We start from the raw sequence: 26903 nt of genomic DNA, 5'->3' as shown, positions 1-26903 counted from the left end.
CCATCCCTCTTCTACTCCTTTCTCCCCATTTACCCTGGAGATATTAACTATTTTTCTTCTTGGGCACTGAAGCACAAATAATAAATACCCAGAGTCAGATACTGGGGTTCAAACAAACAAACAAAACAACAACAACAACAAAAACAGAAAAGCAAAGCAGCCAAGCCACTAAAGAAGTCTCACCTCTACCAAGGCTGGGTGACTGCAGATTAAGCCTACTAAAGTAACTAAACAGACTAAGCAGACTAAGCAACTTGAGCCTCTCTCCTATTTTATATTTCCTCTAGTGCTGGGATTAAAGGTATATGACTCCCTAGTACTGGAATTAAAGGGGTGAGCTATTACCGACTGGATTTACTTCAAAGAATTTGGCACTGTTCCTTCTGTACCTATTATGGGGATCAACTTGAGGAATATTGGTATTAGCATTTCTTTGAAATTCTGGTAGAATTCTGAACTAAAACCATGTGCTCCTGGGGTTTTCTTTGTTGGGAGACTTTTGATGACTTTTTCTATTTCCCTGGTGGTTATATGTCAGTTTAAATTGTTTATCTGGTCGTGATTTAATTTCATAATTTCCTATCCAAGAAATTATCTATTTCTTTTCTATTTTCCAGTTGTGGAGTATGGGTTTTCAAAGTATGACCTAATGATTCTTTGGATTTCTGCAGTGTCAGTTGTTATGTCCCCCTTTTCATTTCTGATTTTGCTAATTTGGATATTCTTTCCCTTTCGTTTGATTATTTTAGATAAGTATTTGTCTATCTTGTTGATTTTCTCAAAGAACCAACTCTTTGTTTCATTAATTCTTTGTATTATTCTCTTTGTTTCCATTTTATTAATTTCAGCCCTCAATTTTATTATTTCCTGTTATCTACTCCTCCTGGGTGAGTTTGCTTTCTTTTTGTTTAAGAGCTTCCAGGTATGCTGTTAAGTCACTAGTGTGAGATTTCTCCACGATCTTTATGTAGGCAGTTTACGCTAGGAACTTTCTCCTTCTTAGCACTCCTTTCATAGTGTTCCATGAATTTGGGTATGTTTTGCTTTCATTTTTGTTGAATTATAGGAATTCTTTAAATTTTTTCTTTACTTCTTCCTTGACCCAGTGATGAGTCTGTTGAGCATTGTTCAATTTCCATAAACTTTTAGGCTTTCTGCAATTCTTTTGAATTTTAACTTTAAACCATGTTAATCTGATAAGATACAGGGAATTATTCAAATTTGTCTTTTGATTGTTTATATCTTTTGTTCCTTTTTATTATTTTTATTGAGCTATATATTTTTCTCTGCTTCTCTCTCCAATTTATTTTTATCTGTTGATGTTTTCTTTGTTACTGAGTATTTGGTCAATTTTAGGAAAGGTTCCTTGACGTGTTGAGAAGGTATAGTTTTTTATGTTTGGGTGGGATATTCTATAAATGTCTGCTAAGTCCATCTGAGTCATGACATCTGTTATTTCTCTGTTAAGTTTCCATCTGACAGACCTGTTCAGTGGTGAGAGTAGGCATTTAAGTCTTCCACTGTTAATGTGTGGGGTTTGATATATGACTTAAGCTTTAATAATGTTTATTTTACAAATTTGGGTGCCCTTGTATTTGGAGCAGAGATGTTTAGAATTGTGGCTTCATCTTGATGGATTTTTCCTTTGATGAATATAAAATGTTGTTCTCCATTTCTTTTCAATAATTTTCATTGGAAGTCTATTTTGTTAGTTATTAGAATACCTATACCAGCTTGTTTATTAGGTCCATTTACTTAGAAAAACCTTTCCCAACCCTTTGCTGTGAGATAAAATTTGTCTTTAAATTGGAGGTTTGTTTCTTGTATGTAGCAGAAGGATAGATCCCATTTCTTGTTCATTCTCATATCCTGTGTGTTTTTATAGGCATATTGAGACCATTGATATTAAGAGCTATTAATTGTGGTGGTGGGAGTATTTGTGTGTTTCCCTTTTGGGGGATATGCTGGTATGAGGTTATCTGTTGCCCGTATTTTTGTAGGTGTAGCTAACTCTCTTGGGTTGAAGTTTTCCTTCTAGTATTTTCTATAGGGCTGAATTTGTGGATAGGTATTGTTTAAATCTGATTCTATAATGGAATATTTTGTTTTCTCTGTCTGTGGTAATTTAGAACTTTGCTGGTTATTGTTGCAAGGAGGGTGCTTGCTTGTTTCTCCTAGCCACCCGGATAGCGTACACCCAAAATAACCACAGAGAAACTGTATTAATTAAAACACCACTTGGCCCATTAGCTCTAACTCCTTAGTGGCTAACTCCTACATCTCAGTTTAACCCATTTCTATTAATCTGTGTATTGCCATGTGGCAGTGGCTTATGGGGAAAATTCCTAGCATCTATCTCCAGTGGATCCATGGCATCTCTCTCTAACTCTGCCTCCTTTCTCACAGCATGCCATTTAGTTTTCCCTCCCTACCTAAGTAATGCCCTATCAACAGGCCCGAAGCAGATTCTTTATTAACCAAGGAAAGCAACACAAAGACAGAAGGACCTCTTACACCAGCTTATAATAGTCTGGCATCCATGGTCTCCTAGTGTCTGCATGCCATCTTTCCAGGGCTTTCTTGCTTTTAGAGTTTCCATTGAGAAATCAGGTGTAATTCTAATAGATCTGCTTTTACATGTGACTTGGCCTTTTCTCTATGAATTTCTTAGTATTCTTTCTTTATTCTGTATGTTTAATGTTTTGATTATTATATGGTGAGGGGACCTTTTTTGGTCTAGTCTATTTTTATCTATTCTGTAAGCTTCTTGTGCTTTCATGGGTTTATACTTCTTCAAAATGGAAAAGTTTTCTTCCAAGATTTTGTTGAGGATATTATCTATTCCTTTGAGCTGTAATTCGTCTCCAACTTCTATACATAATTTTCTCAGGTTTGGTTTTTTTTTTTCATAGAGTCCCATATTTCCTGGATGCTTTGTGTTAAGAAATGGATTTAACATTTTCTTTAACTGATTTATTTTTGTTGTTTTCTTTGCTTTCTTTAAAGGATTTATTTCTTCCAATTTTTTGTTTTTCTTTTCCTCCATTTCTTTAAGGGAGTTTTTCATTTCCTCTTTAAAGACCTTTGTAAGGTCTTTAAAAATCTTTTAAAATCTTTTAAAGATCTTTGTAAAGTTATTTTTAAGGTCATTTTCTTCTGCTTCATCTGCATTGGTATGTTCAGGTCTTACTGTTGTAGAACCACTAACTTCCAGCTGCCATATTGCTCTTTATGTTGTTAAATGTATTCTTATACTGCCATCTACTTATCTCTTCCTTCAATCAATCAGTATAAGTGGGTCTGTACTCTGGTGCTCATTCTTCCTCCAGATGTGTCTGGAGCATTTCTTTCTGGGTGTAGTTGGGGCCTATGGCTCTCATGGCCATTGTCCTACTAGGTGCAAGTGGGTCTGGTGGATCTGGTGGTCACTATACCTCCAAGTGAAATTTGGTCTGGTGGGTCCACTAGTCATTGGTGCCATTCAGGGGTGGTTGGTGGGAGAATATGTTGCTGCCTGGTCACTGGCAGTGCCATGGGTAGGAGAGGGGAAGGACTAGGGCCTAGAGAGAAGGACTCTCCAGTTGGAATATTAGATATTCATCTACCTCTCCCTCCAGGTGCAGATTGGACCCTTGGATCCTGTGGTTGCTGGTGTGGTGGTAGATGGTTGGCAGGAGAGGGTGCTGCTGGCTTGTGCTGGGGGTGCCATTGGTTCTTCATCAGAGTTTTACTGAAACTGTTTAATTTTAAATTATTCTCTTTTATTTTAGGGTGTTTAAAAATGTGTATTTCACTACTGACATACAGTGTGCTGGCATTGGTTTACAAAGAGCAATGGGATTATAATAAACATTCTTCCACATAGTCTAATGATCTTATAAGGTGGTATTTCTGATATCATTCAAAGTCCTCAAATTGCTCTACTTCACTTTCAGTAATGCACAACCTAATGTTCCATAGCATGACTGTTTTATAGTTGACTCTGCCATTTCTCTATTGGTTAATAGTTTATTTTTAGCTCCTTGGCAGAGCAATATTGAAATAAACACACTAGTACTCAGGTTCCTAAGCAGGTCTGCTTTTATTACTATAGAAGACAACACTCTTAATTGAAATGATGTGATTAAAGGGAGTATGTATTACCAATTCTAACAAATGATGTATAATTTGCTTTCTGCAGTTGTAACTTAAGTTGTAAGAGTATTTATACTTTCCAGGCAATCTTCATTGGCAACACTATAATAGTAACTTTACCTCAAAAGTTTTATCATATAGTTGATGTTCTGTTAATATCTTTATTGTCTTTTCTCTTCCCTCTACTAATTTTATCCAGTTTCCTTTTATTACTTTTGAATATTCTTGAGAATTTTATAATTTGTATGATGCTATTTTTATTTTGAATGATGTTGAAATTTGGATAAATATGTCATACTTATTAATAAAGCAGAATAGAGAATTCAAACATTGGTACCAAAGTAGTTGCACAGTTCAAGTGGTAGAGTAGAAAATATTATTTAAAGGAGATTGATGTACCAGGAAGAAAACAAAAATAGGTCCCCATGGCATATTCTCTTAGTCTACTCAACTGTCATAACATAATATATAGAGTGAGTGAAAAAACAATATTTTTCTCATAATTTTAAAGACTAAGAAGGTCAAGATCAAGGTTCTGAGAGTTGGAGAATACTCATCCTTCCTCACTCCCAGTTTCTGATGCTATACTATGCATATCCTACCCTTATGACCTCATTTTACTTTAATTACATCCCTGTAGGTCTGATATCCAGATCCAGTTATAATAGAGGTTGTGTCTTCAGCATATGGATTTTGTAGTGGGGTGCAATTCAGTCCGTAGTACACATAAAAATAAGTACCTAGCATTGGTGTAAAGGCTCAGCATGTAAAGTTACTTCTTGCCAAGCCTGATAGCCTGAATTTGGTCCCTTAAAACTTACAGAATGGAATATAGAAATCACTCCCAGAAGTTGTCTTCTGACTTTCACATTCTGTGACACATGCAAATTGTTTTATTTACCTCAAGTAGGTAAATTTTTTAAAGACTTAAAAATTAATTTTATATATATCAAGGTTTATATTAGGGTTTTAGCCCCCTAAACCTCTCAGGATTCAGAAGAACCTCTATAGCTGGTGAAAACTGGCTAAACATATCTGACAGTAAATAACTCAAATAAGTCTTTTAATCATGTCCCATTTATTATTTCTATGCTATTGCCAGTGTTCTCTTGTTGTTTCCCTTTTGATGTTTCTTTTTGATGTTCCTCCTCAGTGTTCCTCTCAATCCCACAAGGTTTCCAGTTTACATATCCATGCAGACATAGTTAGCAAATCCATAGGCGGAAAAAAAAATGGTAGCAGGCATGCATGTCACAGGATCATGAAAACGGGTAAATCTGACAAAGAGGATGCCTTACATCTCAGAGGGGGAGGATTAACTAAGAATGGGACTTTAAAAATCAATACTAAATTCTAAGAAGAGGTTTTCATGTACTAACTACATTTCTTAAGTGTTAACTAGTTAAGTTAGAATTTTGTTATTAATAATTTTAGAGAAAAACACAACAGTGCTATTGCACTTACTGAGCACTTCAGTTGCCTTTCTTGGTAGCTGGGAACACAGCATTGTGGTAACCATAGTAACCAGTGCAGGCTTTGGAGGAAGGGAAAAGTGCTTGATTTTTCATCTGTATTTTACTAGTTGAATTAAGGGGAACCTCTTTGAAAGCTTGCTTCCAGCCCCAGCAGGGTACCTGCCGGCACCCAAGTGAGAAGGAATTTCTTTTCATAGGGCTGGTTTAGTGACCCAAGCTTTTTTCCCTGTATCTCTAGGTGTAAAGGCAGAAAGAGTTAATATCCTCAGATATGATCTTGTGTTAATTGAAACCAAAGTGCAGGGTAATTACAAAATATTAATAACTTGTCAGGGTAGAGCAAAAGCCAGTAGATCACACATTCTTGAGTCTGCTGCTAGAGAGTTCAGGAGCACTCAGACCTGTTTACCAGTGAGAGCACAAATACTGTCTCCCCTACTCAGTGCCTGTCTCTATTGAGTTTTTTATGTGACCACATATTTGCAAGGCTACTTTCTTTGTGAAAGTTGTGTTGATAACAAAAATTGTGGGGGACTAGCTTAAGTAGGCTCAGGGATCTCATTGGAAAAAAATAGAAAAATGGATGGGATAATAGATTAGTGTGAGTAATAGAATGAATATTTGTGAGCTATTATTTATAGGCAAATTACATTGGTATAGATTTTCATATATTGATACAAACTTAAATTATATTGAATATGTTCCTATTTTTGTCCACCATTTTTGTATAGCTAGGCAAAGTTATTTTGCCATATTGTATGCACTGCTTCTACCTCTGCTTAAAACATTTTTGTAAACTGATACAATTTTAGCATATATTTATCATATTGCAATGTACATTTCTATGTCTGATCAAGGTATTTATACATTGTTTATATTTTGAGGTCATTGTTCTCATTTGTTGCACAGTTGTTTATTGTACAATATTTTAATATGAAGTCTTAGTTTTTAAGTTATATAGGCATTAAGAATTATAGATCAATAGTGATCTATGTTTGTCATACTTATAGTTAGACTAATCAGGTTCTTTACATAGAGATTGTATTCTGCATAGATAGGTAATCATCAACCACATCAAAGAGCTATAGAATATGGCATTTAAATAACTTAGGGTTCTGTTGAAGTGAGACACAATTATTCCTGGCAACACCAATCTATTCCCAAGAGAATGTTGAGCACCGAAGACACTCCACTTGGAACTTGTTTTCTTCTTGGCAAGAAGCTGCCCATGCCTCAACCACTGACAAGGTATATGGTATCCAGAAATAGATAAGCAGGACTGTCAAATCTTGCCAAGACAAGGTAAGACCGTTTTGAAAATTTTCCTGCCTCTGAAAATGGTCTGTCAGTTACTCTAGGCCTTAACCAAAGTTGGTTGTTTCAGTGTTGCAAATGAGACTTTGGGTGATTGCCCAAGTAGTCAGTTGTCTCTATCATGTTTTGCATATTTTGGAAGTTGCTTAATTGCACTTCCTGTGTACTCAAATAATATTATTTCCCTTCTTGGATCTTCGATGTGGTTGAAGACTAGATAGATGTAGTTACTTTCCTCTCATGACTTGGCCAAGTTATTTACTATACAAGACTTAAACTCATTAGTATAGGATAATTATTGAGTAAATTTTTTTATTGTATATAATTTTGAATTCAGCTCAGAACTCTCTTACTTAGAGAAAAGGGGGAGGTGCTGTAGGAAATCCTACAGCAAATAGACTTTAAGTTAACCGCCCACTGGGGCATGGCCTCTGATATTATTTATGCTGATGTAAAGCATGTGTCTGGCCTCTTTTCTGGCTGTGGGATTTGGTTGCTGTTCTCTGTTCCAGCAGAGGATTTTGTTTTGTGAGTCTACCCCTAAACAAATAGCCATCTATTATTCTCAATTCTGAACTAGTGTGGGATTTCTTTTAAGCATCCATCTTCGTTTTTGAGAACAAAAGTTTGGCTCTTATACCAGGGCCCCACAACATGGACAAAGGTCATTCATTTGCTCGTACTGGAAGAAGTTATCTCAACAAATGATTTATACATTGTTGGGATATTTAGGGATGAATCCAATTATGGAAGGGAGAAGAGCCAAAGCTTCACAAGATTTCTTCAAAATTGACAATGAGTATCCAAAAGAAAGGTGTTCCCAAAGCTCTGCAAATTAGGTACCCCACCAGATCATACTCTTGGGCTTCTGTCTATAGATCTGCTAGCTAATGCGGAATATTCTTTTGTATGTGTTGCTTTCATTGGTTGATGAATAAAGCTGTTTTGGCCAATAGCTTAGTAGAGTAAAGCCAGGTTGGAAATCCAAACAAAGTTAAAGAGAGTAGGCAGAGTCAAAGAGAGGTGCCAAGTAGCTGCTGAAGGAGAAAGATACCAGAAAATTACCAGTAAACCACAGCTTCATGGCTATACATGGATTAATAGAAATGGGTTAATTGAAGATGTAAGAGCTAGCTAGAAATATGCCTGAGCCATTGTCCCAACATTGTTGTAAGTACTATAGTTTCTGCGTCATTGAGTCTGGACAGCTGGGAAATAAAAGAGCAGTCTCCATTTACAGTCAGATGAAATTTTACTGTATAAAGCTTGTGGCTCACAGAACACATAGATGAAATATTTAATATGACGAATGAATGAAAAAAGTCTTATAGAAAATGCCTAGAGAATTACAGGTGTCATCCAGTAACCTTGCTACCCGTAGCTCAAAACTGAGATGCAATAAGACAAACTTGTATATATAAAACTCTGTGTAAAAAAAAAAAATGCCAGAAGCAGAATCAATGGGTGTAATCAAATAATAGATGTGAAAACTTTAATATTGTAAATAAATCAAGAGATATCTGTAATGTTAAAATGTGCTTGTGGTTTGACCAGGAATATATCGTATTATAAGGAAATGGGTAGGAAAGGCCAGGCTGGGAATGCTCTTATTTAAATTGAAGATTAATTTATAGTGAAGACTCTAGTATTTATCTATATGTGTTGATTAATACTGATTGTCATCTTGGCAGGATATAGAACCCCCTTAGACAATATGCCTCCAGGCAAACCTGTGATGGATTTTGTATAATAGGCTAGCCTCTGGGCATGCCTGTGAGAGATAATCTAGAATAGGTTGATGAAGGTGGGAAAATCTGACTTAACTAGTGGCATCATTATTTCATGGGAAGGGGTTCAATTAATGAAAAAAGGAAAATAACCTAAGCACTAATATTCATCTCCTTCTTCCTGATAGTGGATGCAATGTAAGCAGCTGCCTCAACTCCATCCACAATGACCTTTCTACCTTGATAGACATTTTCCTCTTATACTGAAAGCTACAATACTCCTTCCACCCCAGTTAGTTCTTGTAAAGTGTTTTGCCATTGTGAGGAGAAAAGTAGCTCATATATTCTGAACCGTCCAATATAGCTGTACAAAAAATATAGAATATGATCAACACCTATAGGAAGATAAGACCTATGAGACTGAGAGATAAACCAACCTGGAGTATGACTGAGTGCTTAGTAACAGGTGCTGTCAGAGTTCTTGATTGTATCTAGCCAATGAGGGGTGACCACATAATGTCACCAGATCAGGACACAGCCTGGTTGCTGGGAGGAGGGTATATAAGAGTATCTAATTTGCTAAATAAATGAGTCTGTCTTTTGTCTTATACCTGATTTTCGGTGTCTGTGTCTTGATGTTGTGCCTTCTTACCCCCTCCTGCAAGGGAGCCTTTACAACTCAGCAACAAACAACCCCCCCAAAAAATACTTCTTCCTTTCCCCTGGGTCAACATCAGCCTTCAAAAGGTAACTACTCTTCTGATTTCTATCATTGTGGATTAATATAGTGCATTCTTGCAATTCAGGCACTTTACCAACTGGTCCATCTTCTCAGCTACTCCTTTAAATATGTATGCAACATATATCCCTTTACATACATTAGATCATTAGTGCACTATTGAGGATTAAACCACTATCTTACCTGGGTGGTAAAAGTTTTTTTGTCTTTACAGTATGTGCTGTGAGGTTCCTCTCCTATACTTCTTTATCTAAATGAAAGAGAGTAGAATGTGTGTATCAAAGAATCTCTGCATTGTAATGTAAGATTTTTACACTTGCTTTCACACAAAAAATAGAGATCTTCAGCATTCTTTGTCCCTCTCCGTAAATGTGACCTCTGTGAGATTTGTGCCCTTTCTGAGAGGTACCCCTTGAGATCTTATCTGATGGTCTCAGGCAGCTGTGACTGACTCAAAAGTGAAGAGAATAGTAGGTTCGGGAAGGTGACTTGATGGAAGAGGGTCATCTGTCTATCTGGTTTTTCATTGGTTAATTAATAAAGAAAACTGCTTGGCCTGATAGGTCAGAACATAGGTAGGCGGGGAAGACAGAACAGAATGTTGAGAGGAAGAGGGAAGTGAGGCAATCGCCATGTCTCTCCTCTCTGGGTCAGATGCCATGGAGCCAGCCACCAGGTCAGACATGCTGAATCTTTCCCAGTAAGCCACCACTTTGTAGTACACAGATTATTAGAAATGGGTTAAGGAAGATGTGAGAGTTGGCCAGTAAGAGGCTGAAACTAATGGGCCAGACAATGTTTAAATGAATACAATTTGTGTGTTGTTATTTTGGGGCATAAGCTAGATGGTGGCCAGGAGCTGGGCGGTGGGACGCAGCCCGCTGCTCCTTCTATGGTGATTAATCTGTTTAAAACAAAATAATAGTAATAATAAGAATAAGAATAAGAATAATAGTTCTGTAACCAGAGACACTCTCTGAGAAATTAAAAAACTAAAGCAACCCTATTCCCCCACACCTGCCCACATAAGGTGCTACTTTCCACACCTCCCCTCCATCTTTTTCCCAGCCTTCCAACAACAGGTAGCTGTTTCAGAACAGCTTCCTCTGTCTCTGTTGGGAGAGGGGAGGCCTGAGGTCTCAGGAGGCTTCTCAGAAGGAGGCAGAGAATTTTCTCCTACTGTTGGCCCAGATCAGCAGGATATTTGAATACTTGCCACTTTGAAATGCAAATTAATTCTGCAGTTGGGTGAAAAGATGAAACCTCTGGATAGAAGATTTCCTTTGGGCAATTTGCGACTATTCTTTGAGTTTAAAGTGTTTGGAAAACTTTTTTTTGCAACCTTCCTTATATGCTCTGTGAACTCAGGACTACAAGAAAGGAACTATTCTGAGTGTCTGGGCATTTTGTTCTTTTGCACCTGTGTTTCATGTCAAGGTGTTTCATGTTAATCAACTATGTAGTCTTGTTTGGTGTGGGAGACTGTTACTTGTTTCATACTCTGACAATTTGCTGTATATAAAGACCTCAGGATGAGTTTAATTGCCTGCAATTGAGTGACATTGAGATGATAGCTTAACTACTTCAACCTATTGTTTCTTTACCCATAACTGAGGCATAACAATAACATCCCCCTAGATATAATTAGATAAATAACAGAGAATACATTTTCTAAGTGCTTTAAGAATTTTTAGTATATTATGAATTCTATTTTCCTATGTGTAATCCTTTCTACTATGGATGATGATAATATTTACAAAGTATCTAGTAGAGTTTATCTTATTCTTCAAGGATTGTGACTTAAGTTTAAAATTGAGGGGAAAATATGGTAGTATTATATATTCAAAATTCACAAAGACACCTAAAGCAGCATCAGCACCCACTTCAGAGGGTTCACTAAGGGCACAGTTCAGGCATTTTAGTAGCTCTGACTTCCAGAGTCCACAACCATCTGGTAACAGAGGAGGACTACAAACTAGACAAACTAGAGAAACTGTTCTTGAGAGAAAATGACTTGTGCAGACAAGTTCTTCCCAACACTCACACCTTTACTCCTTTACTCAAGGCAAAAATACAAAGTAAAAGATCTAAATAGAACAGCCCAACTGATATCTGATTCTGACATCTCTGCCTTGGGTCCTTGTTCCAATGTTCCTGAGCATTTTGTCAGCTACTAGAGCAAAAAAGTATCTGATGTTCTTGGAATTAAGAAAAATGTGCAAGATGAGAGAGAGAATAAGAGCAAGCAAGCAAGCAACAGAGAGAGGGAGAGACAGAGAGAGAGAGAGAGAGAGAGAGAGAGAGAGAGAGAGAGAGAGAGAGAGAGAGAGAGAGATAATAAAGTTTACTAAAATGGGCCTTACCCTGCCCATGTGGTAACACTGCTCTTTATTCTACTGTTTGTCCTTTGATAAAGTTGCCTATAGAAAGGCAACCCAGAAAAGGAGATGACATTAGCTGTTTTGGGAATTCTTACTCCAAAGAGCTGCAGTCTAAATGTAGCTAAATAAATTATTTTGCTTAATGAATTTAAATAACCTATCACCCGTACTTAGGGTTTGGGAAGCTGTTGGAAGGAACAAATGTAGACTAAGTTGCATACTTTAAAGCTGTATGTTTTGGAATCTGGAAACTACAGGACTCAATGGATAACCAACACATTTATTCAAGGTAATCAGTATTTGTATGACTGTTGCATTGGGAATCCAGATGCCAGTAGTGTCAAAAATTAGAAACTATCAACAGAAAAATACCTGCCAACTCACGAAGACTTTATATAGCAACATATTTGCCCCTATTGTTTCTCCTCTAGCCTAACACCAGACTCTTGAAGAAGGAAAGCAGAGTAAAGTGTCTTTTCTAGTTCTACCTTGCTAGTAATTTAGGCTTTTTTTTTTAGCAAAGGAAAACTTTGAATACAACAATACAATGTTTGTAAATGCAAATGAATAAAACAGCAAAGAATTAATGCCAATTTGTTGTTAGGAGACCTTTATAAAGGAGCGAGAAGCTTTCTTGTGATCCAATTGACCATCCCACTTTTGCAAAGACAGAGTCCCTTGTTATGATGAACCTTCACCACCAAAAGGACAAGAAGAAAGGCTATAAAACTTTAAGAAACAAAATCCAAAGGAAATGGAAAAGTTGATATGAGTTTGAGTATTACATTTCTCTTCTAAGATATTTGCTGATTCTAAAATAAAGACTGAAACCCTGAAAAGATGAGTAGAAAGTGGTGGATAAATGGCTGGAGCACAGCTTTCTCCAGCCACAGTGATTTGGAAGGGAACCTGCTAGTTTAACCAAGGAGAAGATACATTGGTAAATACTCAGGATTCCAGCAGGAAGTCCTAAAGTTAAAACTGGAAATAGACTGCTTTTCCCCAAATTCTTTGTGAACAAGAGTTGAGGTGACCTATCTCTCTGCTTCCTACTCTTAGAAGCATCTCCACCATACCCCACCCCCAAGGAAAACAGTATTTTCTAAAGCCTCCTTGAAAAGAATATTTGTCATCACTAATATTAAAAGATATATTTTAAGCATACAAAGAGATGTGATCTCTTTACAAAACACAACAGTCTAAGGAGATGGCTCAGCAGTTAAAGAGCACTTGTTGCCCTTGCAGAAGCCCTAGGGTTTGAAACCTAATACCCATGTGATAGCTCATAACCATCTGTAACTCCAGTTCCAGAGAATCTGACACTGTCTCCTGCCCTCCATATGTACTTGCAGGCAAAACAAAACAAAACAAAACAACAACAACAAAGACATACACATAAAGTAAATACATCTAAAATATAAATAAATAAAACAAGTGAAATCCAATGGTGAAAAGATTTCTACAGGAGTGCCTTTTTTTTCCTCATTTTTTTATTCAAGATTTCCATCTCCTCCCCTTCTCCTCCCCCTTCCCTCCCCTCCCTTCCACCCATACCCCCACTCCACCCCTCTCCAAAGACAAAGAGCCATCAGGGTTCCCTTCACTATGTTTAGTCCAAGGTCCTCCCAGCTCCCCCTAAGTCCAGGAAGGTGAGCAACCAAACTGACAAGGCTAACAGTGAGCCCGTCCATGCTGTAGAGTTCATGTTCATTGCCATTGTCCTTGGTTTCTCAGTCCTCCTCCACCGTCAGCCACATTTAGAGAGTCCGGTTTGGTCCCCTGTTCCATCAGTCCCATTCCGACTGGACTTGGTGGTCTCCCGTTAGATCTGTCCCACCGTCTCAATGGGTAAAAGCACTCCGCGCGTCCTGGCTTCCTTGCTCATGATCTCCCTCCTTTTGCTCCTCATCAGGACCTTGAGAGCTCAGTCTGGTGCTCCTATGTGGGGCTCTGTCATTTTCTCCATCCAATGCCAGGTGAAGATTCTATGGTGATATGCAAGATATTCATGGGTATGACAATAGGATCTGAACATTTCTGGCACCCTCTTTTTAAATGAACATTTAAAAATTATTAATATGTTAAAATAATTAAAAATAACTTGGATGTTTTATTACAGAATTGAAAATTGAAAAGATAACAAATTAAAATTTGGGAATTGTCCAACAAACATAGTAAATGTATTTTAAAATTCATATCTTCTGTTTAACTGCAGGTTAGATAGAAGCAGAGAGAGACCCTAAAAAACTAGAACACTTATCTGATGAAAGTAATTATCAAGTGTGAGAAAAACAATGTAGACAAAAATTCAGCTCTGGAGTGGAAAAAGGAATCCTAAAAATTCTAAGGGAAATAACAGAGGAGACCCCTGGAAGAGCAAGGTGAGATGACCACTGGACACAGTAACTGGGAGATCCCATCAAGTTGATGATAGACAGGCTCTTCCAGATGCTTAGCAGCTCCCTACATATGTACATAGAAAGGAAACATGCAGCTCCAGAAGCCAAGAAAAAACTAAAGACCAACAGAAAGATTTTAAGGCAGCCAGAACAAAGGACGGAGGCATTCAAATGAGCAGTTAAGCGGAGATGAGATTCCAGAAGATAAAAGACAGGAGTTCAAGTCCTGTGATCAATTGTCATCTTGAAATTTCACTCAGTGCCAAAGTGAAAGAAAACAAGAACAACTTCAAGCAATACAAAACTGAGAGTTTATTGTCAAGTTGGGAGCGTAGGCCCCTGCCCCTTGCATCTATCCCAGCCTCAGGCCTGGTCTGGACTCCAAATCCCAGCAAGCCAGATCCTGACCCCTCCCTGGGGGTGGGGTCAGGATCACTCCCCAGGGCACTTAAGTGATCTCCCAAAAGAGGGACACGGTGGTTTCTCTTTCTTGGGGAGGGGGGGGGGGGGCTCGCCCGGCCTTCCCATTCCCTCTGGGAGTGGAGGGGCACTCGAGAGCGCAGATCTTCCATTAAACCTGGATACTTCTTAATTCGGCTTGTTTTGATTTGGCTTGATTGGGAAGTTTTGTGTCGTCAGGGAGATAATATTAAGAAATATTTTTAACATTTATTACCATCGTTACAATGACAAGGGAAATACCAAAACCTATTCTTTTCAGACAAGAGTTAAGGATACCCAGAATCAGAAAAGAACAATAGCATAAGTAAATTCATGCTAAAATTTAAAAATGAAGATTTATTACACAAAGCAAGACATTCAGGACTGCCATCCTATGCAAAATATAATGACAACAATGAAAAAATTCAAATAGGATAAATGGATTTAAAAGACTTTATCTTTGGATAGGAAATGGTATAAAAGCATCTTGACTTTAGTAATTCATTGTCATGTTTTAGTCCCTTCATAACCACTAAAATAATAGTAAAATAATACACAGTATATAAACAAATAGAGAAAAAGGTGACACATATTTTTTAAAAAAATCTAAATTAAGGAAAGAAATGAGATGAAAGGAAATAAGAAGTGAATGGAAAAAACAAAAATGGCAAGAGTCTAGCTATAGCCTATAGACTGCAGTAATTACATTAATGAAGATTAATTAAATATTCCCATAAAACATGAAGATACTGAAATAAGATGAAAGGCAAAAGCTGCTTTAAGATACACATTTTAAATAAAAGTGTTCAAAGAAATAAAACACTAAACCACTGAATTTTACATTATAAAAATATTGAATTTTTGATTTATTTTTAGGGATAGAGTATTTCACAGTGACATAAAAATTAATACATTCAATATCATATCAATATCAATAGTTCATGTGCCAAAAAATGCTAATCACAAATATACAAACAAAAGTTTTATACAAGCACACTCATATAAAACAAGAATGGGACTATAAGAATTAATCAATAATTTAGTAGTTTGATAAACTCAAAGTCAATATGTAAAAATCTGGTAAAACAAATATAAAATAAAAGCTTAAATAGTAACATTTATAATATCATTAGTGGGTTAAATATAAAGTAATAAATCTACCACACATACGGCTTTATTTTCTCAAAAAATAACCAAAGCAAATAGAAAATTTTTATGAATTACAATGTTTAATATTATTAAAATCTCAATTCTCTTTAAATTTGATCTGGATATTCAATACAGTCCCTATCAGCACTACTATCTTTTGTGTGAAAATTATAAAATAAGCTTTAATTTTTATGTTCTTTTGAAAGACTAAGAAGAACAAGAGAGCTTTATGAGAGGGAGCCAAGCAATACACTTTATGCTGCCAGATTCTGACAAATACAGTCCCACTCCCAGGGAACATGTGCTGAATGAGGAGTATATCACTGTGTTTGGAGACAGAATCCTTAAAGAGGCAACAAAGGTTCACTGAGGTCATAAGGGTGTAACCCTGATACAATGAGATTAGCATCCTTAGAAGAGGAGTCATCAAATAGTGAAGTCTCCTTTTCTACCATAGAGGGCACCATGGGAAAGTGAGCATCATCTAGCAAGAAAACAATACAGATATCATTACCAGGAATTGAAGTAACTGGTGCTCTGAGATTTGAACTTCTCATCCCCAGAACTGAGGCTGTGATCTCTGTGGCTTACATCAGGGATCCATTCCAGGACATGTCATGCTATTTCAGCAGATAAATGCAGTCCATGCCAGGGTTCTCTGAAAACTTTTGTTTTCTCCCATTTCTCTGATCTAGACTAGGTGACTGGGTGATAAGAGCATTTAGGTTTTAGCCATTGTTGGGAGTGAGTAGGAGGAGACAGAATCTATTTATTTATTTATTTGTTCTGTGCTTATGTGTTGTGCAGAAGACTTGAACAGACTTTCAAAAAATGGAGATATCTAATGACTCTAGATAACATAAAGAGACTTAGTTAGCCTTCTTATTCATCAGGAAGCTACAAATTAAATAAGATAATTAAAAACATGAGATAACCATATACTTACACAAGAGTAACTTAATTAAAAAGACTGCTAATGCTAAATTTAGCATAGCATCAGAGATATTGGTATTCACATGTACTGATGGGGGGATGGCTAATTGGAAGGACTATGCAGCACTAGCCAATAAGACAGTGTCTGTAAAACTTTTGATCCTATAGTTCCACTTCTAGATATGTATTATACAAGAATACATATGAGTACCAAATGACATATGAAGGTGTTTTATTTTTTTTATTTTGAGTGTTTGCTTGCATCATGTGTATTGTATGTGAAGTGCTCATAGTATCCATAAAAGGGGCTCAGATCCTTTGGAACTATAGGTACGGATGATAGTGAGCCACCCCATATGGATGCTGGGACCCAAACTCAGGACCTCTGCAAGAGCATCAAGTGCTGTTATACACTGAGCTGTGACTCCAGTCCCTATGTGGAAGCATTTTATAATAGCATTATTTAAAGCTTCAAGCTTGGAATCCAAATATCTACCAATAGGAAAATGAATAGGTGTAACTTGTATCATTACTAAAATAAAGAACAGAGAAACTACAAAAACAAGTGAATGCCTTATGTACACAAGATGAAGATGGTATGGAATTAGGTTTAGTAAGTGTCCACAAGCAAGTGAATGCAAGCCACATGACTTTGTTCTAGTTTCTGACAACAGACAGCAGGACACTGGTTAGCTTTGGAGGAGGCTGGGGCTCAGAAGAAGTCCTGTTTTTCTGGCAATGGTCTGTCTACAAATGCTTTTCACCTCATGTTAATTTATACCTTTGTAGTTGGGCAAGCTTCTGTATGTGTGTGCATTTCAATAAAATGCTTTTTAAAATATATGTAACATTTTCTTCATCTATCGTCAGGTAGAGGTTCTATGGTGATATGCAAGAAATTCATCAGTATGGCTATAGGAACTGGCCTTTTCAGGCTCCCTCTCCTCAGCTGCCCAAGGAACTAACTGGGGGCGTCTCCCTGGAAACCTGGGAACCCCTCTAGGGTCAAGTCTCTTGACACCCCTCAAGTGGCTCCTTAAATTAAGATATATGCTTCCCTGCTCCCATATCCACCCTTCCTATATCCCAAGCATCCCATTCCTCCGAGCCCCCCCCCCCTTCTCCCCTTCACACTTTTCTCTCCCCATCTTCCCTTGGCCCAGTCTCGCCCAACCCTCAAGTTCCCAATTTTGCCTGGCGATCGAGCCCCACATTGGAGCACCGGACTGAGCTCCCAAGGTTCTGAGGAGGAGCAGGAGAGAGAACATGAGAAAGAAAGTCAGGACCGTGAGGGAACCTCCATCTGGCGATAGATGAAGAAAGTGACTGAGCCCCACATTGGAGCACTGGACTGAGCTCCCAAGGTCCTGATGAGGAGCAGAAGGAGAGAGAACATGAGAAAGAAAGTCAGGAACGTGAGGGGTGCGTACACTCATGGAGATGGTGGGACAGAACTAATGGGAGATCACCAACTCCAGTTGGATTGGGACTGATGGATCATGCGACCAAACCTGTCTCTCTGAATGTGGCCAACAGCGGGGGCTGACTGAGAAGCAAAGGACAATGGCGCTGGGCTCTGATTCTTCTGCATGGACGGGCTCTGTGGGAGCCTTCTCAGCTTGGTCGATCACCTTCCTGGACCTGGGGGGAGTTGGGAGGACCTTGGTCTTAGCATAGAGTAGGGAACCCTGATGGCTCCTTGGCCTTGAGAGGGAGGGAGGGGAGGTATGGGTGGAGGGGAGGGGAGGGAAGGGGGAGAAGGAGGGGAGGGAAGGGGGAGGAGGAGGGGAGGAGATGGAAATTTTTAATATAAAAAAAAACCATGAGAAAAAAAAATAAAATATATGTAACAGAGTTGGAGGGAGTTATGGGAAAAAATAGAATCATCTTATTTCTATCTCAATGTGTTGTAATTCCTCTATGAATCAGGTAAGATACTACTGTTGTGACCATTGTTACTGGAAGCCACAGAATTTCTGCAAACCTGAATCTGGCACAGAAGTGAGTCAGATCCAGAAAGAATAAATTAAATGTTGATAATAGAGCACAATTAACCAAAATCAATCTGAATGGTCCAGCCAAGGGAAGGAACCAGGGAATGAGGAAACTAGGAAAGAGATGAAACCCATTGGCAGATCAGCTAGAGCTCATTGTTAAGAGACTGCAAAAGACATTGTACTCATCAGCTTTCTATCATAGAACAAAGTATTTAGAAAATTAACCTATAAAGAGGAAAGGTTTATTTTAGCTTATCCTTCAGGGAGTGCAGCCTAGGGTCATGGGAACATGTTGCTGGTGAGATGCAGAGTGATAATGGTAGAGAGCAGGTGGGGAAGAAAACTGCTCAGCTCAGGTCCAAGAAAGACAGAGAGAAAAGAACTGGATACAAGAGAAAAAAGGTCCTACAGTGCTTTTTATAGCTTGTAATGACTGATCCTTATTGTCAATCCAATCACATGTGGAATCCATTAAGTGACATACTTCTGTATAAGTCTGCATCAATATAAAGAGCTCTATGGACAAAGCTGGGTGCTTGCTTGTCCACCCTTGCTTCTTGCTGCTAAGTGTAGCATTGTTACTGCTGCTGCCTCAACAGGCACTGTCTTTCACTAACCTCAGAACTCAACTTCTTAGAATTTCCCATGTCGACTGAACACTGGTGGCTCTCCGGGAATTCCCCCAGTCTTCAGTGCTGCTTCAGTCACTGAGATGGTTGAGATATCCTTTACTGAGGATTGGGTAGATAGAGTTCTCAACCTCTCCAGTATGCAGATGGCCATTGCTAGAATATCTAGACCCTATTGTATATTAATCACTTTTATAATATATATTTACTCTTTCAATTCTGTTTTTTCTAGAGGATCCTGATACATAAAAGGACCCTGATTCACTCACTTCCTGAAAGTTCTGATACCTTTAAATAGGTCCGTTCTTAGGACCCAGGCTCTTAAACATGGATTGTTAGTGTATAATTAAAATTTAAATTTATTGTTTTCAACATGCAGGTATGCTTTTTTTCCATTGTAAAAAATAACAGAATTAAAAAAAAAAACAGAATTACAACTTTCCTTAAAATCTCTTTGTCTACAATGAATTCACAAAAGACCTATAGAGTTATTCACTGAGAGTTGTTGATGACAATCCTTCTGAGAAAAGTCATTTCATAGGGACTTAACATGCCTGAATCATAGACATTGATTCCCTTGGGATATCATAATTCTCTCCTCACAAGGCATAAATGCCTAAATTTAAGTCTTGAAGTGATTTGTATTATCACCACTTAGAGTTGCAGTGAGGTTGGAAATTCTCTGTAATCTTACTTTCTTCTTAATTCATAACTTTGCTCATCAAGAGCTGGAGAGATGGCTGATTGCATGCACTGTTCCTTCAGTGGACCCAGCACCTACAACAGGCTGTTTGCAGCTACCTGTAACTTCAGCTCCAAGGGATTCTTCTTAAAATAAGCCTTACTAAAATGTAGAGTTTGAGAAGAATTGTTTGCAGTTCTATCTGGGAGAAGTGACACCCCCCCCCCCAAAAAAAAAAAACATATCCAACAGATGCTGGGGTTTTCTCTGTTGATCAGTTTTGCTTGTTTTGGTTGATCTATGTTTCTTAGTATTTATGGATCTGTTCAAATTTTTTGTTCTCTTGTGATTCAGTCTTGATAGGTTATAAACTCTGGAAATTTGTCCTGCTCTTCTATAAAGACAAACGCTAAAAAGAAAACCCACACTAGCTCAGAACTGAGTAAAATAAAGGGTTATTTATTTAGAGGTAGACCCACAGATCACAGTCCTCTGTGTAGTTGGGCACCACTCTGTAGTAGGAGTATGCGGGCCTGCTTTTTGTCTCGGCTTCCCAGCCGTGCAGTTAGCTTAAATCTCGAAATAACGACACAGAAACTGTATTTATTTATTTATGTATTTAAACACTGCCTGGCTTATTATTTCTAGCCTCTTATTGAATAACTCTTATATCTTGATTAATCCATTTCTATTAAATCTGTATATCACCATATGATTGTGTCTTACCGGCAAGAGTCTAGCCTACGACCGTCTCAGGCAGGAGATTCATGGCATCTACCACACTTCCCTTCTTCCCAGCATTCTGTTCTGTCTACTCCACCCCCTTAAGGGCTACCCTATCAAAAAGTCAAGGCAGTCTCTTTATTCAACAATTGAAAGACACACACAAACAGAAAAATCTCTGACACCACCTCTGCTTGAATGGGAAGCAGCAGCCAAATCCAGCAGCCAGAAGAGAGAGGGAGTGTGCACTTTACATCTGCATTTATAGTATAAGAGGCCACACCAAAGTGGCTGGTAACTTAAAAGCTACTGGCTGAAGGATCCCCTAAAGCACTTCTGGGTTATTCAAATCACTTCTTTATGATTCCTCATAGTAGTCTCATTATCCACTATATTTGTACGGCCTTGGCTATAATTTTATTTTGTTTCTGATTCTGTCTGAGTCTTACCTCTCTGCTTTTAAAAAAGATTTGTCACCTAGCATTTTTTTCACTTTCTTCTTTTTGAAAACTCAAGTATATATTGTCCATTTTCATTTAGTTTCTACCATATTTATTTCTGTATTCATCTTTATTGGTGCTATTTGCTATGGTGTGTTTCCATTGGGTTTCTTTTGACTCATGATAGTTATGAGTTTTCTTACTGTTATTGATTTCAGGTTGTATATATTTGCATTGAGTAAAGAAAGATAATTTAACTTGTATTTCTAAATTTTCCTCATCTTACTGTGTGGCCTAAAGTATGCTTTATCTTACAAGTGTTCTATAAATACCCAGAAAGAATGTTGTTCTTCCTGTGTCCATCAGATCCCTTGGGTGTGTTAAATTCATTTGATACCTTACATCTAAAGTGTACTCAGGCCCAGTGTTTCCTTATTGACTGTTATCTGGACCATCCATCCATTACTGCTAGAGGAATATTAAAGTCCCTATTATTAGTATTTGCTGTTTATCTCTCTCCGAAGATCTGTTTCTGCTCTATATATTTAGGTCCTCCTATCTAGTCTGCATATGCTTTTACAATTACTACACTTTCCAGATAAATGTCATTGTCAAATGAAACTCCTTATCTTTTCTGTTATAGTTTTTTATTTGCTCATTTTGTCTGCTATAAATATAACTGCCCCTGCTTTCATCACCTCTATTTGAATATGGACAAATCTTTATCTTTTCATTCGTTTTGGTCTATTTATATATTTGAAACTTATGATGTATCCATTGGTAGTGTTAAATTCTCTTAGTTTTTTTGCTGTCTTGCATTAATTACTGTGTATTTGATTTAGAAGTCAGCTCTTGTGCTTTTCATGGTCTTATTTCAGTATGTGTATAGAGAACTCCTTTTGTAAAAATGCCAGGTGGGTAGTAGTTGAAGCAATTATGGCTTCATGGGGTTACAGAAAGGCTGTATCTCTATGACTCTAATAGCTTAGGTCAGCATTGTCAAACATTACAGAGACCCTCCACACCCAACATTGTGGGTGTCTGAATAGGTGGTAAAGACTGTTGGGTCAGAGATAGGAAAGGCCCTTAATTACCCTTGATCTATTTTTATTCACTTGGGTAGTTATAGTAAAATGGCTTCTTCTGACATTGGGTCCAGCTTGAAAAGGTAGTGTTGCCACTAAATACAAAGAACAGAGAATGTGTGGAGAAACCTCAGTTCTAAGATCGAAGGTAAAGTGCTACCTGCATTCAGGGCAAATGTGCTTCTCCTGCCACATTGGTTTGCATGATGTGGGTGCTCTGAAGAGTCCAGGGCCCATAGAGTCTGCTTTTAAGCACACAGATAGCTATGTTTGTTTTGCATATGGTACATGTAATTCTTTATGACAGTGGAATCAGCTTCCAGAACATGAGTATATATAGAAAAATCAAGAAGCTGGGCATGAATTATTGCTTTAAATCTTCTTGGTGGTGGCTCTGACATCTTTGCTGTGTGTCACACAGCTGCAGAGCTGGCATCTAGAATTTGAGCTGTTCTGCAGGGCTGCCACATGCACGTCTTTCTTCTTTGGGGGATTTTTTGGTTATCTCTGTAGTGAAAGATGCCCATGTTCTCTGAATAGTAGTACACTACAAACTTGAGAATACCTCCCCAGTGTCCTGCTTTTCTTTACTTCTGGGTCTCTGCAAAAATTTCAGGTATGCCAGTCTCACTAAACATCCTTTGTGTGTGTCTGTGTGTGTGTTTACCTTTTATAAACTCACTGTGTTACAGCTACCCAGACTTGAAGTGCTACTAAAGATCCTTTTACTATGTGTTATTGTCCATTTTTTTGTGAGTATGAGGAGATACATGGTTTCTTTTTCTTATGACCTTACTAATGTCCTTCCTACTTCCTACATTTTTTTGTGTGTGTTCAAAATTTATAATGAAAGTACTATGTTCTTGGAGCTTTCCCACATTCTGCAGTTAGTGGCAAATAAAAGAATTCATGCTTTCTTACAATTTACACCTTATTGGGAACTTTATTGAACTTTATTCATGTTCTTACAATTTTTAACTGTTTGAGACTTATCTCTTTAAAGTTCTTAAGTGGTCACTTTGTTGTTTTATTTCTTGAAAATTAAATGAGGTACCCTAATACACAAAGTACATAGCTTACCCTAAATCAATGATATTTGCTGTTGACATTATTATTTATCGCAGATAGTAGTGACATTTTCTTATATGCATCACTGGGAAGTTCCTGGTGTGTGTGTGTGTGTGTGTGTGTGTGTGTGTGTGTGTGTGTGTGTTTGTATGTGCATACATGTGCCACTGTGTGTTCATGTGGGCAACATGTGTATGAGTGGGTGCATGTGCTCATATGTATGAGTAAATGTGGAAGTCACAAGTTAACCTTAGGTATCATTCCATGGTTTTATAGAAACTATGTACCATATCTATTGAAACAGGTCTCTGAGTGAGATCTGGGGCTCACTGATTACACAAGACTGGCTTGTCAGCAGGATTCAGGGATCTACCTGTCTTGGCCTTTCTAGCACTAGATTTTTAAGCATGCTCTAAGCCCCACTTTTCATACTGGGGATCAAATTCAAGTTTCATTCTCATGAATTAAGTACTTTACAAACTGAGTTATTCCCTCTGCCACACAGTGAAGTTTTTAAGGAGGTTTGGGAGTTAGGAAGACCTTGTACTAAGAATGAAGAGAACTGAGCCATTGTGCCACCTTACATAACTTTTTTTCTCTACATGGTGCTTGCCCACTATGTGTGCAGTGGGGCGAGCTTGGTGGACTGTCATATTCTCTTATGTTCTAAGATCTATGGGTATCTGAATGCAGATATGAAAGCAACCGTGGACTTTCCCTGGGTGTTGAGCTTCTTTCAAGATCCCCTCCCCCGCAACCTTCAGGACTCAGTTTCCTTTCTGAATTCTACTTCCAGTAATAGAGGTGGGTAGGATACCTAGTAATCCTGGCTGGCTCTGCCATTCTGTTCCTGGGGTAAGAGTTGAGGTCATCATATTTTCAAGGGACTTCTGTACTTCCTAACAGTTAAAGAATCTGCCTCTAGGATAACAGTGATGGTGATGATAATAATGTTGACTACAACTGTTGACTGAACATACATTATGCTCCTCACTCTGTGCTTTTTCTGCACTATATAACTGAACTCTCAGGATAGCTTTCCTTACTTTCCATTTTACAGTTGAAACAATGGATATAAAAGCAACTTCCCCGAGGCCATGGATTGAAGTAAAGCAGGAACAGAGAGTGGAATCCAGGACATTAGCTCCAGGATACCTTTCCTTGTGTCATAGATGATACATCATTTCAGTTTGAGTCAGTTTTATAATAGAATTGTTATAATGTATTATTATGGATGAGCACAAACAATCCTGTAGAGTTTATAAGGCATTTTAAAATTGTTTACATATGATGAAGTGTCCTTCATTCCAGTTTAGTGTCTGGTTTCTGAGCTAAGAGAATTGGGATTGGAAAAAGTGAGTGAATTTGTAAAGATCACACAGATTAGTATTTCAGGCATGCTCTTGATTCAGCATTCAGAATTTCTTGCAAACGTGGCAACTAACATTATACAAAGAGAAATAATCACCTTTCTCTTGGCCTGCTTTACAGGTGAAAATGTGAGAAAGTCATTTGGAAGGTGTAAAATGTCCTACAAGCACACATCCTTATGATTTTAAATCCAGAACTGGCTCCCATCTCCTAGTTCATGTACCTGTTCCCAGAACCTTCCAACACTCACCTTAATGAGCTCAAAACATACTACAGATGAGACATGACAGAATGCCAGTAGACAACTTTTCTTCCCTTTGGCATTTCAGCTGTTTAAGGCTCTGACACCTCACAGGTCCCAGTGGCAGGCAAACATGACAAGTTAATTCTGCAGCCAGCAGGCTGGAGCAAGCCTAGGAGTTATGTTATGAGAGAAGCTCTGATTTCTGTAGTACAAAGGAGAAAGTCAGACACAACAAGCAGATTATCAGAGACAAACTGTATTATGCAAGAAGAAGAATTGTATCCCTTGATTTCTATCCACCTAGCATAGCTGATGACAGAGGTCCCAGGCTGGTGACTAAAGGACTCTAACAGGCCCAAGCATGGCAAACATAGTGCCCACAGATTTTGTCCTTTCCCCTTTCTTTTCCCTTGCTACAAACTGCTAGGTTGTAGTTCTAAAGCTGGTCCTTATGGTCCATTCCCTTATTGGGCTACTGATTCATTCCTGAGACAAAAGAAGAAGGGCAAATGATAAAAATTAATCACTTAGCTAATATGTTCAATCAGGATTTACCAATTCACCCAAGCACAGACTCCCCTTTTTGTAGGCTTAAAATCCCACACCTTCAGAAACACCTGTTCCATGCTTTCTGGGTTGCTTGCTGTTACTGTTGCTATTTCTCATGCTTGTTGCTTGCCTTCACAGCCTCCCCCACCCTCTTCTTGTGCCTCCGGGGTAATAAATCTCCTTTATGTCAAGAACTTGGTGTCTGGGTGTGTCCTGTACTGATTCAGAGAGTGGGGCAACCTCCCTTACAGTGACTACTTTGCTATGTAGAAAATTGGAAATTATATTTGAGGTTGGTTATTTCATGAATAAATATTAGAGATTCCCCCTACTTTTTCTAAGAGCTTGTAGCATCATATGGCCCAAGGAGCTTTTGCTAAATAACCATGGCCTTTGAAACCATAAACCATAATATGTAATTTCTTCCTTAGGTTGTTTATGTAGATCACCACAGCTGTGAGACTTGCTTCTCTCTGTATCCTTGTCTCTTTATACTTCTTATTCTTTATCTTCCTCTTTCTCTCTGTTTCTGTCTGTTTTTCTCTCACACAAATATACAAAATTCACACTTACATAGTTGCATACATACAACACACTTACATGCACACACACTAGCCTATTGTTTATAACAGGTCCCTAAGTTCATAACTATGTCCCCACAAATCTAGGGAGAATCATATAATCCAGTATAGCCCTGGGATGGGAAATTTTACCATATGTCAGTCAAAAGTAGTGTGGTATAATCTTGGTGACAAAGGATGACAGGCTGAACTGCATTCATCTGAAAAGTTCACAGAGAAGAAAGCTTAGCAAGGCAAATCCAAGGAAAAGCCCTAAATTCAAGTTCAGAGCCAGAGCATGACATTGTTACATTGTTAGCAGACCAATAGACTTAAGTAAGACACTTCTGAACAGCAGTCCAGAACAGAATACATATTAGAGCATACCCATAGTGAGGCTTTAAGGGTGAGCAGTGAGCTGAACTGTGTCTTCTGGGTGTGATTGTTACCAAGGAAAGTGACCTGTTGTAGACAGAGACTGCTTGTTTGTTTCCCAGCTGTAGAAACCAAATAATTACAACATTGTTCGGTGATGGAGGACTCTCATTGGTTAATAAAGAAACTGCCTTGGGCTGTCCCTTCCCAGCTTGCACCCAGACCCCTCCCCATTCCTCATCCTCCCATCTTTGGGGCCACAAAATACCACAGCTCAGCCTGTTTGGGCGCCCGGGACCTGGAATTGAATACACCCAGGCCGGTGGGAGGTCCCCTCCTTCATTAGCCTGCCTGCAGCAAGGTAGGCCCTTTGTCAGCGAGCTGCTTGGCCCACAAGGAGACCTGACAGTCTTCCAGAGGATCCATCATTCATTGGGGTGAGTGAATTGAATTCATTGGGGTGAATTGAACTTCTAAAAGAAGACCCA

The sequence above is a fragment of the Arvicola amphibius genome, chromosome 15 (genome assembly GCF_903992535.2).
Source record: "Arvicola amphibius chromosome 15, mArvAmp1.2, whole genome shotgun sequence".
In the NCBI taxonomy this organism is placed as follows: domain Eukaryota; kingdom Metazoa; phylum Chordata; class Mammalia; order Rodentia; family Cricetidae; genus Arvicola; species Arvicola amphibius.
The sequence above is the reverse complement of the archived record's forward strand: the minus strand, read 5'-3'. Positions refer to the sequence as shown.